The 15,681-nt window shown below is 44.7% G+C and overlaps 1 protein-coding gene across 1 annotated transcript in view; it reads right to left on the bottom strand.

Annotated features, from left to right (window-relative positions):
* LSM1 (LSM1 homolog, mRNA degradation associated) overlaps positions 1–15,681 on the bottom strand; it is a 225,449-nt gene that overhangs the window by 175,183 nt on the left and 34,585 nt on the right. The window lies entirely within an intron of this gene.

Genomic DNA, 15,681 nt, shown 5'->3' with positions numbered 1-15,681 from the left:
GAACCCCCAATTATCATAGAAGGTCTTTACCCACCTTCTCCAGAAGGACTCTCATGTTTAAGGTAGAACCCAAATCCTTCTCCATGCTCTCAAGGACTTGCCCTTCCCTAGATTCTCCTGGGTTAAGCGATCATTCAGATACTCAAGCTGAAAACTCCCATTCCAGTCCACAACTTTTCAGTAGAAAACACTTTCCATGTTCCACCATTCTTTTCTAGATGAGTCCTCCACTAAACCGCCAGCTATAGACTGAAAGAAGACTTTGCATTCACCGCCGCTGAAGTAGGTTCTCTAGTGAGGACCCCTCTGCAACCCTCCATTGAGGGCACTATGTAGTCCACCAAGGCCTTCTTCCTCCAAGTAGGAAGGAGGCCTCCACACCCTCTGAATGAAACTACAATCCACTCTAATCAGGATTCCCATTTATTAGTCTTCTTCATCCTGTTCTAAATTACCGTAACCATCTGCTCTAAAAATAGCCTACGAGATCTGAAGAATGACTTTCACTGCAGGTCGGCCTCTCCATCCTCCTCTGCTTAAAACCTCCCCTGCTTCCTCGTCCTTTTCAGGTTGCAATGGGCTTAAAAAGGCCTATAAACAGAAAGACGTTACAGCATTCCAGTTCTGTAGCAATTGGGCTCCGCTCATATAGTGCACCAGGATTTGGATGCTTTCGAATAGCCTGTTTGATTTTTACTATAAGTCACACTAGCAAAGTCGCTCCTATGTTAAAATTCATAGAATTTGCCCCTGTTGGGTGTGTGGAAGAAGGGGCTGGACTATTCGATGGGCCTGGAACGCCCGATATTTGAGGCCCGGGGTTGCCCCAAGAAACATTACAAAATTTGGAAACGCTGGGCTGAGTACAGGGGGCTCTGGCTGGAGCCGCCAGCATGTGATGGACCGGGGGAAGGACATTTGGACATTGTGCCCGAGTGAGGAGGGTTCCACACTTCATCTACTATATTAGATTCTATGTATGGTCTAATTTGACGCTGTGCAGGGGGTGGGGTGGGGGGGACCTCGGGTGGGAACCTAGGGGGGTGCTGGGGGGAGGGCGTTGGGGCTAGTGTTTGTGTTTATATAGCTGCTTGAATTGTCCCATAATGTGATTTTTGCCTTCATGCTCGCAGCCTCCCCGGACTCGGGACGCTGTATGTTTTCTGTAACTCTTCAACAGCACAATAAAATTTGTTCTGAAAAAAAAAAAAATCATAGAATTTGGACTGAGGAAGTTAACTGCCAACGTCCACCTTTTAAGACCAAGTCGCTGCTACGCAGCTATGGTAGGGGGCAGTGGGCTGGTTACACGTGAACACATGCGCATGCAGGCTGCAAGTGAGAGACTACCATAATGCGCAGTCCAGTCTCTAAACACAGGTAGCCTGTCACAGAAGACACTCTTTAGGGATTGGTACCGAAAATAGTGTGTATATAGTGGTACTACCAGCATAATAGGCAAAAGCTGCACTAAAGTACAGTTTAGCACTACTTAGGCCTACAAAATCTAGTGAGCTATCAAGCTGGGGTAAATAAATGTGCAAAGAGTTTGAATTTGCAGTATCCCATTAGCACATGCGAATTTTATGTGACCTAAAGATTTATCATATTTCCCTGGTTCAGCTCATAATCAGATTTCAGACCTTTGTCCCGACTACTGGGTCAAGTTCATTTCTCTGCTTCCCAGCAGAAGGATCAAATGAATAGTGGTTGACCCAGTTCTTGGAAAGCAAAGGGGTGGGGACGAAATCTGCGACTATTAGCTTGCCACATTGTCCGTGGGGTTTACAGCCCAGGCCCGCTGGAACAGATAAGGAGACCCAGAAGTATGGAGTCAACATAGGAAGAGTTCATCTTTGAAGTTTTGATGGGAAGGAGTCAAGTGGCAGAGCTCAGAGACTCAAGGGATGTTTTACAAGAGACAAACGGACATTGCCATTTTTGATTGATCCAGAATGCTGTGCGGGAGGGTTGGGACAATGCTGTGCGGGAGGGTTGGGACAGGAGTGGAGGAATGATGGGGCATTCCAGGATTGGCCACGGGAGCCTCATCCCTAAACCTTTACTCCCCTACTTAAAAAACCCACACAAGGGAGAGACAGTTGTGAAATCCCTGGACTTGGGAGCGACAAAAGAAAGGATGCCTAGCTTGGACGGAAAAGCCCTGCAAGGATGCACTTTGGCTGGCCGAAGATATGCCTGCTTGAAAATTGGTTTGTATGAAAGAACGAGAAACCAAGCAGTAGACGTTGATCTTGATCTATGAAACCAACCAAGAAAGGCTAGGAGTCAGTGCAATGATACTTTATTACTGCATGAGACGAGTGGCGTGTGGGAGAGTGGCGTGTGGGAGAGTGGCGTGTGGGAGAGTGGCGTGTGGGAGAGTGGCGTGTGGGAGAGTGGCGTGTGGGAGAGTGGCGTGTGGGAGAGTGGCGTGTGGGAGAGTGGCGTGTGGGAGAGTGGCGGGTGTAGGAATGTGTGTGTGAGCGAGCTTGCGTCTCCACAGACTTTCCTACCCCTGCAGTACTCTCCTGCCCTGGACGGCACTGCAATGTAAAGGGCCTGCCGAGCACCTCTTACCAGTCACCAACCTCTTGTCCCCTCTGTCCCAAAGGAGCATGGGCAGGGGAAAATGCAGACGAAGGATCGGTCACTGCAAACACAGCTGGAGCACACAGAAGATGCTGGTCCCCTCATGGCGGAGAGTCATTGTGGCTCCCAGTCAGGCTCACAAAAATGTCTGCAACACATGGAAGTCCTTGGTGGAACCAAGGCAGCCACTATAAAGACCACAGTGCAAGGCCGAAGTCCTAAATGGAAACTGGGGAGAAAACCAGCAAATCAATGATTCAATCTCCTGGACTAGGAGAACCCTATAAGGCCCCACAAGGGCGAAAATTAATGCTCTTTTTGCTTGTGGTGCCCCAGGGAGCGACATAGGCACCACAGTTTTCAGGATGTGTTGTGGGTGCTGAAGGAGGAGCAGCAGCATCCCCAGAAAGTAGACTGAATCACTGATCCTGAGAGAGGTTTTGGCTTGTCTGAAGCACTACTAGAGATGGAGCTTTTTCTTCTAGGCTATGGAGTACAGGAACCACTTGTTCCTAAGGTCTCTGTGTAATGAAACATAAACGGCTCTGATTTATTTTGTTTGTACCACGTGATTTGCCCTGTGTATATTCATGCAGGCAATTTTTGGGCCCTCTGCTTTGTTCATCTTACTTACGCAAAGAGATTCTTATTATATCCTGACGGAAATTCTGCTCCGATTTTACCCAGCGAGTTGCGCCGGATTAGAGAGAATTGGGAGAATGCGATATTATAGGAGTGATTATAGCCTGGCAGGCTTACCCCCGCCTTGATTCACTGACTCTCGGAAGGGGGAATGCGTTAATGTTGACACGTCCGCCTTCTGAAAATTAAGCTCTGTTTAATCTGCTGTTTTTCCTAAGGTCTCTGTGTAATGAAACATAAACGGCTCTGATTTATTTTGTTTGTACCACGTGATTTGCCCTGTGTATATTCATGCAGGCAATTTTCGGGCCCTCTGCTTTGTTCGTCTTACTTACGCGAAGAGATTCTTATTATATAGAAGTAGTAGAAGCAGAGGTGCCTACAATGTGTTGGTACGTTTGGCTATCTGTTCGCTTTATTTTTTATTTTCAACACAAAACCTCTATAGATAATTTGCTCGCATTACGTATTGACCGAGAAGGAATGGAGAGCTCATTGTGCGCTCTTATATTACATACTGGGAGAAAAGTTAGGGGGAACAACGAGGCGCTGTTTTTGAAATCCTGTGTATTGTTCGGAAACTTGCTTTCTAAAATAAATCTTACCCGAGGTTGATTGATGTCTTTTCAACCTTTTAGGTCTGATTAGGCTCACCTTATCTTGCAGAGTCTGAAGCAAGTAAAGGAAAATTTGATTGTACAAACGTGACCTCCTTAACTCTTTATACGCGGGTAAGTATCGGCATTTAATAAGAAGTTCCTCTATTGGCTAGGTTAAAATTACCCTGTGAGGAAAAAACGTTGTGTTTATTCAGAACATGCTTTGAAATTTTCCTAATTTTTACTAGGCGGTACCGGATTGTGTCTGTGTAACCGGTTATTACCCTTGAGGGATGTCTCAACCTCTAAGATTGTGAAACAAACTAGCGTTACTAAATAGGATAAGAGGTAAAAAGGATTTGTCTATTAAAATCTCTCTCCTTTCTTTCTCCTCTCCTTTCTCTTTCTCCTCTCGCCTTTTTTCTAAACCATGCCTTCGGGAGTATCTCGATAATTTTAAAATGATAAAGGACTAGAATGAATGACTGGCTGTAAGTATATAAGGAATGTTTGAGACCCCAGGTATTTCCTTCTAGCATTAGATGCTTTGTTCATAAACTGGACTATTAAAAAAACCCTATCTCGTCAGCAATTGAGCTCACCTAATAGTTGGGTGGAATTTTTTGAATTTAATAAATCAGAGGATCTATTGTATATGAACTAGTATTGCTCTTGCTTACAGAAGCGATTGATTATCTAGGAACCATCCTTGTTCTCCCTAGCTGATGTTATTTTTAATTTATCACTTACTATATGTATAAAAACTAATAAGAGAAATGTAATTGTTGACACGGTGCATTTTAGTGTACTTTCTAAAAATGTGATTATGTCTCTTTGCTAATAATAGATCGAATACGGATTAATTTGGTTCATGTGTTGTGTCCCCCTCTACCTCGACGTGAAAGCCCTGATGAAGGTGCGCCTGTCCATCTAGGCTGAGCACCGAAACGCACGTTGGCTTTACGTGTGTTCTGGAACCTGTGCCTAACAACTTGACAATTGGCCATAAAGATCTTCCAGGATCCTATTACTTATTATGTCACTCTGGTGATTACGTTGAGGAATGTGTTATTGTTTTTTGTTGAATGCTGGGATGTGAGTGAATGAAAGCTTCGAGTGGATGTGGTACGTGTGAGGTGTTGTGGGGTAACCATGTTGAGAAAATATATATATAACTAGAATGTTTTAAATTTTATTCATTTATGTATCAGAACACTATATCCTGTGCACTAAGTTTGTTTTGATGAAATATAAAAAAAAATATGGAAAAAAGGAAATAAAGATTTTTTATACTTTCCTATAATTCCTTCTGTGTGCCGTGTGACTGTTCCTTGACCCTTAGGCGAGCTCTATGCTGTGGGTTATTTATCTTGTTGAGGACCCATGCTGGGCCACTATTCAAAGTATTAGGGTAGGCTATTCCCTCTAGTAGAGTACTTTTCCCCTGACGTCTGCCCGGATTGCTTACAGGGGGCCCCTTTTGTGTATTGGCAGAATTTCCCAGCCCTGTGTTGTGGGGTGTGTGTGTGTGTGACTGGTTGGGAATCCTGGGTGTCGAGTGATAATGAGTGATAGATTTATATCGAGAGAGCAAGGTGTGTGAATGGTGGTTGTTCGACTTATTCAGTTGGCTGGTTTTTAAAAAGGGCGTGAGTAATACTAAACTGTGTCCTTCATTCAGAGTGTGAAAATGGAGAGCATCAAGACCTTCGGGTTCTCGGACGATGACTTCCCTCGCATGATTGGTACCACCGAAGGGGCTAATAGTCACTTCACCCTCTCTAAAGGGATCGAAGGCGAGTGGAATAAGCTACTTAACCTTAAAAAGAAATCCCTTCGAACTGAGGCCCATGCGAAATTCATATTTGATTATCTTAAGGCTGGGACTATCCCTATCGGCCTTCGAGTCAGGAATATCCCTGGTTTATTTGTGGAATTACGACATTTTATTGAGAAATGGGCCCTGATTTCTAATAGGTGTTCGCGCGATTACATGATGTTAATCGTTGAAGCGGCGCGCGAAGTCCTAGCGGCATTAGCCAAAGAAATTGATGAATCAGAGGAAAAACTCAAAAAAGAGAATTCAGTGGAGATGGGTAAACAAAAGCTTGAAGAGATCAGCTTAGAGATAGATTATTTCGCCGAATATCTCCTAAAAAGGAAGATGGAAAAACTTAGAAAGGACGTACGCTTGTTTTCACAAGAGAAGGCCTATCCATATCTCAATCCTGAATTCTATACAAACTCCAATCAGGGGAGTAGGAACCCAGGTAACACCAGAGGCAATAATAGGAGAGTGCAGACTTTTTCAGACCCCACCGACTCAGATGGTGATAATAGCTCCAATAACGATCCCAAATACAATGGGGGCTTTCAACAACGCCAAGAGCACTTTGAAAGACCTAATGGCCAGGATCATTTTTTATTGCATCGAGGAGGCAACCACAGACCGAGGAACCGGCCACAATTCAATCAAGGCCAGGGACGTCCTCAAAGATATATACAGACGAGGAACACCCAGTACTGGAGGAGATGAATAACATTCCAGTTTTCAATCTCTCTGGGAGCAATATTCCAGCTGAATCTATAGCCCTCCTGTCCCATGGTCTCTCCTTTGTCCCTACTACCAAACTTGATAAATTTGAATTAATTAAAGACATCCACAGTTTTTTCAGGAAAATTCGGCAAAAATTTTTTTTTGCTTCTCGTCCATCTGTAGAAGAGACCGATAATCTGTCTGGCCTCAAACCACCCTCCAGCTTCACCCCTAGTCTTGATACTATTGGCCCTGAAGTTGGAGTGTTTGAGAAGACAGTAATCCATAAAGTGAACCAATTGTTAAAATTTGTCCCACATTCCAGCAACAATCTGGCCCGGGCGGAGAATTTGGCCCTAAAATAACTAGGGGACTGCGCTGAACTCACGATCAAACCATGCGATAAAGGTGGCGGGATCGTGGTGTTCAAGACTGTTACTTATGTTGACAAAATGAACGCCCTACTCTCATCTGATGTTCATTATCAACGAATCTGGAGGAACCCAGAGGAATCTTTAAAACAACGGATCCTCCGTCGAGTGACTGAAGCTGTAGATATGGGACATATCTGTGATAAAGAAGCTGAATATCTGACTCCCTCTCACACTAGAATGCCCATTATCTATGGACTGCCTAAGGTCCACAAAAATAGAGATGATCCCCCCATGCGTCCCATCGTATCCACCATTGGGGCGGCTACGGAGCCTTTGTCAAAATATATTGACAGATTCTTGAAACCCGTGGTCGGTAAACTTCGATCCTTTGTGAGGGACACAGGTCCCTTCATTTCAAAAGTGGAAAACCTTCCTTTCAATCCCTCCACTGATGTACTGGTAACTATGGACCTTGAGTCCCTTTATTCTAACATACCACAGGAGGGAGCATTGGCTGTGTTAGAAGAGATCATCAATGGTGAGGCCAATCTAGCTAATGCATCTACCATTATGAGTTTTCTCAGGATTGTTCTCACTGAAAATTATTTTGAATTTAATGGGCAATTCTTCCACCAGGTGAAAGGAGTGAGCATGGGAGCCTCTTGCGCCCCGAGTGTGGCCTGCCTATATATGGGCCACTTCGAAACTACTAACATCTACAACGAGGTGGCACCATTTTATGAGAACATCCGAGCCTGGTCGCGCTTCATTGATGACATTTTTTTCATCCGGAGAGGCGACCAGGCTCTTTTGGATGAGTTTGTGAGATGGATTAATGCTGCAGACTCGAATCTTCGGTTTACAGCGAATGCCAGCTGTACTCAAATCGAGTTCCTGGATGTTTGGGTGAGACACAGGGAGGGATCTCTCTTTGTCTCCCTTTACACTAAACCCACTGCTAAAAATACCTTGTTGGAGTATGGGAGTTTTCACCCGCGTAGCCAACGCGACTCCATACCATTCAGTCAATTTCTTAGACTGAGAAGAAATTGTTCCCTTTTGAATGACTTCCTAATCCAAGCTGACATATTGAAGGAAAAACTGTCACAGAGGGGATATCCTCGCCGACTGATTAGAGACTCTTTTAAAAGAGCTAGATACTTCAACAGAGAAAGCATGTTCACGGAACACAATCGCGCCGAAAAGGACTGCACTGTATGTGTTTTGAAACATTCTGGAATAAATCATAAGATCAGACAAGTCATTAACACACAGTGGCATATCCTCAACGCCAATGACTCCGAAGAACAGATCCCCAGGCCCATTTTTGCGTTTCGACGCAATAAAAATCTGCGAAATTATCTGGTGAAAGGGTCTGTTAGGAGTATGAAAGAAGCCAAACAAGTTGGGATTATGGGTCTTCCGCCGGTCATGGGGAATCACCGATGCGGGAATTGCCATGCATGTCCGCAAGCCCTGACGGGCAGCTCACTGTCAGCAGGCAATCGGACCATCCAGCTTAATGGCATGAGCAATTGTCGCAGTTCAAACATAATCTATGTTATCATCTGTCCTTGTGGACTCCCATATGTGGGTGAGACAGGACGTGAGTGCAGAACCAGGATTGGAGAGCACAAATCTTGTATCCGGAACTGCAAGAGTGGGGCCCCACTTGTAGCCCATTGGGTCTCTGCCAAACACTGTGAAGATGACCTGAGATGGTCAATACTTGAAAAAATCCGCACTGTCCCGGGGAAGGATGTGACTTCCATTAGAAAGAAAAGGGAGGTGTTCTGGATTTTTCTTTTGGACTCGGTAAAAACGGGCTTGAATGACGGCTGTCCCTGGGAGAATGTGATATTATAGGCGTGACTATAGCCTGGCAGGCTTACCCCCGCCTTGATTGACCGACTCTCGGAAGGGGGAATGCGTTAATGTTGACACGTCCGCCTTCTGAAAATTCAGCTCTGTTTAATCTGCTGTTTTTCCTAAGGTCTCTGTGTAATGAAACATAAACGGCTCTGATTTATTTTGTTTGTACCACGTGATTTGCCCTGTGTATATTCATGCAGGCAATTTTCGGGCCCTCTGCTTTGTTCATCTTACTTACGCGAAGAGATTCTTATTATATCCTGACGGAAATTCTGCTCCGATTTTACCCAGCGAGTCGCGCCGGATTAGAACGACCCCCGTCCCGGGTTACGGACCATGTCTTGCATCTACCCTGAGCCTAGTTATCTAGTCACACAGGTGTGCGAAATGAAAGGGCAGAGAGGGGGCGTGGTTATTACAGCGTTATTTAGCAGCGGAAACCCGCAGCCCTTCGTCGCTAAACTGCCGCGATGAACCGGTTACTGCCGAGAGAAGCCCCGTGACTCTTATTAATCGTCTGCTTTAAGGTAAGAGGGCCCCCCTGTACTAGTGTGACTCTATCTTTGAGGAACAACCCCGCTACTTTAAACGTCCTGAATTTTTATATACAGCCGCCTGGATTCGCCAAGGCGCAGCATCTCCCGTTGTTTAAAGACGTAGCGGGGATTACATCTTGTCGGGCTTCCGTATCACGTTTTATGCCCCCCTCAGTTTTCCTCTTTTTGTGTTACAGAGCTTATGGGGGATAGCCCGCGGTACCGTTGACGGGGACGGTTAAAACATAAAAAAGAAGTAGAAGCAGAGGTGCCTACAATGTGTTGGTACGTTTGGCTATCTGTTCGCTTTATTTTTTATTTTCAACACAAAACCTCTATAGATAATTGCTCGCATTACGTATTGACCGAGAAGGAATGGAGAGCTCATTGTGCGCTCTTAGATTACATACTGGGAGAAAAGTTAGGGGGAACAACGAGGCGCTGTTTTTGAAATCCTGTGTATTGTTCGGAAACTTGCTTTCTAAAATAAATCTTATCCGAGGTTGATTGATGTCTTTTCAACCTTTTAGGTCTGATTAGGCTCACCTTATCTTGCAGAGTCTGAAGCAAGTAAAGGAAAATTTGATTGTACAAACGTGACCTCCTTAACTCTTTATACGCGGGTAAGTATGGGCATTTAATAAGAGGTTCCTCTATTGGCTAGGTTAAAATGAACCTGTGAGAGGAAAAACGTTGTGTTTATTCAGAACATGCTTTGAAATTTTCCTAATTTTTACTAGGCGGTACCGGATTGTGTCTGTGTAACCGGTTATTACACTTGAGGGATGTCTCAACCTCTAAGATTGTGAAACAAACTAGCGTTACTAAATAGGATAAGAGGTAAAAAGGATTTGTCTATTAAAATCTCTCTCCTTTCTTTCTCCTCTCCTTTCTCTTTCTCCTCTCGCCTTTTTTCTAAACCATGCCTTCGGGAGTATCTCGATAATTTTAAAATGATAAAGGACTAGAATGAATGACTGACTAAGTATATAAGGAATGTTTGAGACCCCAGGTATTTCCTTCTAGCATTAGATGCTTTGTTCATAAACTGGACTATTAAAAAACCCGATCTCGTCAGCAATTGAGCTCATCTAATAGTTGGGTGGAATTTTTTTAATTTAATAAATCAGAGGATCTATTGTATATAAACTAGTATTGCTCTTACTAGCAGAAGCGATTGATTATCTAGGAACCATCCTTGTTCTCCCTAGCTGATGTTATTTTTATTTTATCACTTACTATATGTATAAAAACTAATAAGAGAAATGTAATTGTTGACACGGTGCATTTTGGTGTACTTTCTAAAAATGTGATTATGTCTCTTTGCTAATAATAGATCGAATACGGATTAATTTGGTTCATGTGTTGTGTCCCCCTCTACCTCGACGTGAAAGCCCTGATGAAGGTGCGCCTGTCCATCTAGGCTGAGCACCGAAACGCGCGTTGGCTTTACGTGTGTTCTGGAACCTGTGGCTAACAACTTGACAATTGGCCATAAAGATCTTCCAGGATCCTATTACTTATGTCACTCTAGTGATTACGTTGAGGAATGTGTTATTGTTTTTTTGTTGAATGCTGGGATGGGAGTGAATGAAAGCTTCGAGTGGATGTGGTACGTGTGAGGTGTTGTGGGGTAACCATGTTGAGAAAATATATATATAACTAGAATGTTTTAAATTTTATTCATTTATGTATCAGAACACTATATCCTGTGCACTAAGTTTGTTTTGATGAAATATAAAAAAAATATGGAAAAAAGGAAATAAAGATTTTTTATACTTTCCTATAATTCCTTCTGTGTGCCGTGTGACTGTTCCTTGACCCTTAGGCGAGCTCTATGCTGTGGGTTATTTATCTTGTTGAGGACCCATGCTGGGCCACTATTCAAAGTATTAGGGTAGGCTATTCCCTCTTGTGGTGGGGCCTAATTCTACATTTTCTGGTCTCTAGATTGTGAATAAAGTCGAACAAGTTTTTGACAAACATGTTTTATTGATAACCCTGATATGGAAAACGTAATTATCGTTTTGAAGAATGCTATGGACTATTAATACTGTTCCTACAGCTTCTAATGGTGTTATAAGGTTTAAATAAGACATGTGGCTGGCGTTGGGGAGGGGGCGAGGGGGGGGATTTTTTTTCCTCACTGAAAAAAAACAAAGGTTACAGGGACGTTCTAGTTAGGCTCAGATTTCACTGACAAAACCAGTGAAATTCAGGAGTTCTAGTTACCCAAGCTAACTAGAACTTACAACTCCACAATGCACGCACTGCTTATTACATCCTCATGACATGGTCAGTGACATCACTGATGGGATCATACTGTGATTGTAAGTGCTTTGTAAACGTTTGAGACGTAAAGATATAGACTAAGCTACATCATACCTTAAATTATCTAACATCACATCTGAGTGGCTGTATAAGAGAGTGAGTGGGTGTATAAGTAGCTGTATGAGTGTTTAAGTAGCTCTGTGAGTGAGTTAGTGGCTTTATGGGTGAGTTAGTGGCTTTATGGGTGAGTTAGTGGCTTTATGGGTGAGTTAGTGGCTTCATAAGTGTGTTAGTGGCTGTATGGGTGTTTGAGCAGCCATTTGAATGCATGTATAGGATGAGTCGGTGTGTGTGAGCAGCTGTTTGTGTGTATATATATAGGTATGTGAGTGGCTGTATTGCAGAGTGTATGTGTGAGAGAGTTGTTGTATAGATGTGTGAATGGATATGTAAGTGGTTCTCTAGGTGTCTGTATGGGTCGCTGAGTCAGTGGGTGAGTGAGTGGCTGTATGGGTGAGTGGGTGAATGTCAGTGGGTGTGAGTACCTGTATGGGTGACTGGCTGTTTGAGTGGCTATGTGGGCGATTGAGTGGGTGTGTGAGTGGGTGTGTGAGTGGCTGTAAGGGTGTGTAAGGGCCTGTAGGACTGGATCTGGGAGTAGCTGTATTTTTGAGTGAGTGGGTGGATGAGTGGCTGTAGGAGTGAGTTAGTGGGTGTGTGACTGGGTTGTTGTGTGAATGGATGTGCGAGTTGCTCTATGGATGAGTGATTGTTGTATGGGTCTGTAAATGGCGATGTGAGGTGTTGTGTGGGAGTGGGTATATGAGTCTCAGGGTGTTTGAGTGGATGTGTGAGTGGTTCTGTGCATGATGCAATCAGTGAAGTCACTGACCAGGTCATGAGTGATGTAATATGTGAAGTCAGAAGGAACAAATGATGGACAGAATGCTGAGCCATACAAACATTCACCCCTCAGTCACTAAGATCTGGGTTTAATCCATCGTTCTTTTGCTCACCATGCCAACCCACATCGAACCCAGCCATATGTAAATCAATCTTGACCCGGTGCCTCTTGGGAAGAATCCAGCCTGAACTGCCAAGCCAGGTCCTCCCTAGGCCCAGATCTCAGTACTGGAGTGAATGTATGACAGTTCTGCATTCTGTCCATCAATTGTTCTTTATGCATATGGGAAGTCATAAGCAGTGCATTGCGGGGGTGTACGTTATGGTTAGCTCAGGTAACTAGGACTGCTGAGTTTCACTAGATTTTGCACGAGTGAAATCTCAGCCTAACTAGAATGTCGGTGTAACCTTTGTTTTCTTAAGTGAATTTCTAAGGTTTTTTTATTTTATTTCCCGATTGTAACCTCTAACCTTTCAGAGTAGGTGTGCGAGTGGCTGGGTTTGTGAGTGGCTGGGTTTGTGAGTGGCTGGGTTTGTGAGTGGCATTATGGGTGTGTGAGTGGCATTATGGGTGTGTGTGTGGCATTATGGGTGTGTGTGTGGCATTATGGGTGTGTGAGTGGCATTATGGGTGTGTGAGTGGCATTATGGGTGTGTGAGTGGCATTATGGGTGTGTGAGTGGCATTATGGGTGTGTGAGTGGCATTATGGGTGTGTGAGTGGCATTATGGGTGTGTGAGTGGCATTATGGGTTTGTGAGTGGCATTATGGGTGTGTGAGTGGCATTATGGGGTTGTGAGTGGCATTATGGGGTTGTGAGTGGCATTATGGGTGTGTGAGTGGCATTATGGGTGTGTGAGTGGCATTATGGGTGTGTGAGTGGCTGTAGGAGTCTGCCCAGTGGGTGGATAAAGGAGGCAGGGCCTCCAATGAGCTCTCAGCTATCATGCTGTGTGGGACTTACTGGTGGTAACAGGAGGGGTTCTTGGCCCCCAAGGACTCAACATCCAAGGGGATTTCATCCCCCAACCAGTAGTGCGCCAGGAGGAGGCGCATCTGCAGAATGGAGGAGAAAAGGTGGGGGGCTGGCCTCCAACGAGCTCTCACCAATTCCGCTGTGTGGGACTTATTGGAAGTAACCAGAGGGGTTCACAGCCCCCAAGGACCCTCAGTATCAAAGGGGACTTCTTCCCCCAACCAATAGTGCACCAGGAGGCACTTCTGCAGAGAGGTGGAGAAAGGGGGAGAGGCCTCCGACCAGCTCTCAGCAATCCCACTCTGTGGGACTTACTGGTGGTAACAGGAGGGGTTCTTGGCCCCAAACAATTTTTAGCATCCACGGGGACTTGATCCCCCAACCAGTAGTGCATCAGAAGGCGTGTTTGCAGAGTGCTGGAAATAGAGGGCGGGCCTCCAATGAAATCCCAACAATCCCTCTGTGTTGGAAATACTGGAGGGGTTCATGGCCCCCAAGGACCCTCAGCATCCAAGGGGACTTCATCCCTCAACAAGTAGTATGCCAGGAGGCACGTTTGCAGAGTGGTGGACAAAGGGGGCAGGGTCTTGGATGAGCTGTGCCGACTAGTGGTTCCACAGGGGAGAGGGGGGGTGTCACACTGAGCACAAAAGGTTGATCTGTGGATTTTGGAAAACGTAAAAAAACAAAAAACATTTAAACGCATTTTAAACTTAACAATTTATCCTTTCACCCCACTTATTTGAGCCCCAAGGAACGTTTCCCGATAAAAGGAAATGGCGGCGCAACTTTTCTGTGTAGGTGCAGCCAGCCGATGAGGTCTTTATTCTGGCACACAGAACCATGAATTCCTGCAGGAGGATCCAAGTCCCTAGATATCTACATTTTTTTGCCCTCTAAAACTACTGAACAGATTTACACCAAATCACAAAAAGCATGATCTCTGGACCAAGAGCTAGCTTTCTGCCAAATTTGGTGTAATTCCGTCCAGCAGTTCAGGCTGTAGTCATGCCCCTTTTCCCCAACCCCCGCCTGACAGGTACCCCGAAACTTTCAGCACAGCAGCTGAACTGACTATGGTATACTTTTTGAAAATTTCGTGCAGATTCGTCAAGCAGCGGCAAAGTTATTGACAAAACAAAAAAAGCTCTTCCTACGGAAACTAGGTCCTAACAATAACTACCTACTGGCGACTGCCAGATGGATGGATACTTATATACTAGCGATAGCCTGTAGATAGTTAAAGTTCGGACCAAAGTTTCCATAGGAAAAGCATTGTTTTGACAAAAAGTTGGCGCCACTTGACGAATGTTCATAAATTGTTTTTTTAAACTTCCCCCTTTTTGATTCAGCTCCTGCGTTGAAAGTTTCGGGGGGATGCGTCAAGCGGGAGCAGAGAAAAAAGGGGGGGGCTCACAAAAAGTATTTTTCCCATGTAAGGTATATGGGGATTTTTTATTTTTATTTTTATTTTTTTTTTTTTAACATGACTACAGCCGAACCTCTGAACGAAATTATACTAAATTTATCGGAAGGCTACATGTTGGCCGAGAAAGAGTGCTTTTTAGGTCAAGCTGCGCTGTTCTGGCAAAGACTTCATGTAGGGGCTTTCGAAAACTAACCTAAGAATCGCACACGCTCGTGCGTGCGCTTTTTGTTTTGGGCCACACTATTGGCCTTTGCGTACGTCTTTGTAACAAAGACAGCACACACTTGGCCAAAGGAGGGCGCATTGCTCCGCCCATGGCCTATTGGTGTCGGTTACCAGCATGGCCGCCATGTGGTTTCAATTATCATGCCCAGACACGGGTGCGATAATTGAAACCAGATGTCTCGCTGTGGTGCATGTGCACCACTCGCGGGCTTCTTTTTTGGATCCATTTCACAGGGAAGCAACTAAATGAAAGAAGGAAAGAGGTTGTGAACCGTTTCTTCAAGTCACCGTTTTCAGTAATTCATTTCGTAGGCACTCCTTGTTCCCCTCAGCACTTGTGCGGTAGTGGGAACAGTTCTTTATTATTTGTTGAGATGTAAGCCAGTGGATGATTGAATCGCAGTGCACCGGTGTACGTAGCCTATGCTTGATCAAACCCGAAGGCGCACTCGATGTGTACTTGTGAATCTATCATGCAACGGAGACAGGAGAGATAAAACGATTTTCTCAAAATCACACAGTGATGCAAGTGGCTGAGCCGGACTTCAATAATCGGGGCCTTAACTACAGTGCAACAAATTGCGCTTATGAGCATGTGACTGAACTGATTCATAGGTTTTCTTATGATGTATGCGATGCAGCAGTGCACCGGTGTACGTAGCGCTTGATGAAACCCGGAGGCGCACTCGATGTGCACTCGTGTACTTGTGAATCTATCATGCAACG

Source organism: Lissotriton helveticus, chromosome 11, assembly GCF_964261635.1.
Source record: "Lissotriton helveticus chromosome 11, aLisHel1.1, whole genome shotgun sequence".
NCBI classification, from domain to species: Eukaryota; Metazoa; Chordata; class Amphibia; order Caudata; family Salamandridae; genus Lissotriton; species Lissotriton helveticus.
Note: the sequence above shows the minus strand (reverse complement) of the source record. Positions and strands in the feature narration are given on the sequence as shown.